The following is a 3,163-nucleotide window of genomic DNA, read 5'->3' on the forward strand; positions in this document are numbered from 1 at the left end:
CAATTTTCTGAAAAATCCTATCATTAGATTTTTTTAAAAATACGATAATCTTGCATAACTAACGTTTCTACATAGGGATTAAGCATTTAGAACGAAATCTAATGTCAGAAAATGGCACTTTACTCTTGACATTTTTCGGTTTTTTCAATTTTCTGGAAAATCCTATCATTAGATTTTTTTAAAAATACGATATTCTTGCTTAACTAACGTTTTTACATAGGGATTAAGCATTTAGAACGAAATCTAATGTAGGAAAATGGTACTTTACTCTTGACCGGTACGTTGGGACTTTGAAAATATTCGGGCGTTCCAATCGCTCGTCTGTTGCATCATAGCGCGTCTCGGCGCAATCGACCGATTCGCTCGACCCATTATTTTCGATTTACGGCTAAAATAAATTTTTCTCATTTTATTCAATAACATATTCTTGCTTAGATAACTTTTTTACATAGGGATTAAGCATTTAGAACGATATAATGTTTAAAATAAGGGCACTTTACTCTTGACATTTTACGGTTTTTTCAATTTTCTGAAAAATCCTATCATTAGATTTTTTTAAAAATACGATAATCTTGCATAACTAACGTTTCTACATAGGGATTAAGCATTTAGAACGAAATCTAATGTCAGAAAATGGCACTTTACTCTTGACATTTTTCGGTTTTTTCAATTTTCTGGAAAATCCTATCATTAGATTTTTTTAAAAATACGATATTCTTGCTTAACTAACGTTTTTACATAGGGATTAAGCATTTAGAACGAAATCTAATGTAGGAAAATGGTACTTTACTCTTGATCGGTACGTTGGGACTTAGAAAATATTCGGCCGTACGCGGCGCGTCTCGGCGCTTCGAACAGCTCCGGTGTCCCCATTATTTTCGATTTACGGCTAAAATAAATTCTTCTAATTTTTTTCAATTACATATTCTTGCTTAAATAACTTTTTTACATAGGGATTAAGCATTTAGAACGATACATTGCTTAAAATAATGGCACTTTACTCTTGACATTTTACGGTTTTTTCAATTTTCTGAAAAATCCTATCATTAGATTTTTTTAAAAATACGATATTCTTGCTTAACTAACGTTTCTACATAGGGATTAAGCATTTAGAACGAAATCTAATGTCAGAAAATGGCACTTTACTCTTGACATTTTTCGGTTTTTTCAATTTTCTGGAAAATCCTATCATTAGATTTTTTTTAAAATACGATATTCTTGCTTAACTAACGTTTTTACATAGGGATTAAGCATTTAGAACGAAATCTAATGTAGGAAAATGGTACTTTACTCTTGACCGGTACGTTGGGACTTTGAAAATATTCGGGCGTTCCAATCGCTCGTCTGTTGCATCATAGCGCGTCTCGGCGCAATCGACCGATTCGCTCGACCCATTATTTTCGATTTACGGCTAAAATAAATTTTTCTCATTTTATTCAATAACATATTCTTGCTTAGATAACTTTTTTACATAGGGATTAAGCATTTAGAACGATATAATGTTTAAAATAAGGGCACTTTACTCTTGACATTTTACGGTTTTTTCAATTTTCTGAAAAATCCTATCATTAGATTTTTTTAAAAATACGATAATCTTGCATAACTAACGTTTCTACATAGGGATTAAGCATTTAGAACGAAATCTAATGTCAGAAAATGGCACTTTACTCTTGACATTTTTCGGTTTTTTCAATTTTCTGGAAAATCCTATCATTAGATTTTTTTAAAAATACGATATTCTTGCTTAACTAACGTTTTTACATAGGGATTAAGCATTTAGAACGAAATCTAATGTAGGAAAATGGTACTTTACTCTTGATCGGTACGTTGGGACTTAGAAAATATTCGGCCGTACGCGGCGCGTCTCGGCGCTTCGAACAGCTCCGGTGTCCCCATTATTTTCGATTTACGGCTAAAATAAATTCTTCTAATTTTTTTCAATTACATATTCTTGCTTAAATAACTTTTTTACATAGGTATTAAGCATTTAGAACGATACATTGTTTAAAATAATGGCACTTTACTCTTGACATTTTACGGTTTTTTCAATTTTCTGAAAAATCCTATCATTAGATTTTTTTAAAAATACGATATTCTTGCTTAACTAACGTTTCTACATAGGGATTAAGCATTTAGAACGAAATCTAATGTCAGAAAATGGCACTTTACTCTTGACATTTTTCGGTTTTTTCAATTTTCTGGAAAATCCTATCATTAGATTTTTTTTAAAATACGATATTCTTGCTTAACTAACGTTTTTACATAGGGATTAAGCATTTAGAACGAAATCTAATGTAGGAAAATGGTACTTTACTCTTGACCGGTACGTTGGGACTTTGAAAATATTCGGGCGTTCCAATCGCTCGTCTGTTGCATCATAGCGCGTCTCGGCGCAATCGACCGATTCGCTCGACCCATTATTTTCGATTTACGGCTAAAATAAATTTTTCTCATTTTATTCAATAACATATTCTTGCTTAGATAACTTTTTTACATAGGGATTAAGCATTTAGAACGATATAATGTTTAAAATAAGGGCACTTTACTCTTGACATTTTACGGTTTTTTCAATTTTCTGAAAAATCCTATCATTAGATTTTTTTAAAAATACGATAATCTTGCATAACTAACGTTTCTACATAGGGATTAAGCATTTAGAACGAAATCTAATGTCAGAAAATGGCACTTTACTCTTGACATTTTTCGGTTTTTTCAATTTTCTGGAAAATCCTATCATTAGATTTTTTTTAAAATACGATATTCTTGCTTAACTAACGTTTTTACATAGGGATTAAGCATTTAGAACGAAATCTAATGTAGGAAAATGGTACTTTACTCTTGATCGGTACGTTGGGACTTAGAAAATATTCGGGCGTACGCGGCGCGCTCGGCGCTTCGAACAGCTCCGGTGTCCCCATTATTTTCGATTTACGGCTAAAATAAATTTTTCTCATTTTATTCAATAACATATTCTTGCTTAGATAACTTTTTTACATAGGGATTAAGCATTTAGAACGATATAATGTTTAAAATAAGGGCACTTTACTCTTGACATTTTACGGTTTTTTCAATTTTATGAAAAATCCTATCATTAGATTTTTTTAAAAATACGATATTCTTGCTTAACTAACGTTTCTACATAGGGATTAAGCATTTAGAACGA

The sequence above is a fragment of the Megalopta genalis genome, unplaced genomic scaffold, assembly GCF_051020955.1.
Source record: "Megalopta genalis isolate 19385.01 unplaced genomic scaffold, iyMegGena1_principal scaffold0155, whole genome shotgun sequence".
Lineage (NCBI taxonomy): Eukaryota > Metazoa > Arthropoda > Insecta > Hymenoptera > Halictidae > Megalopta > Megalopta genalis.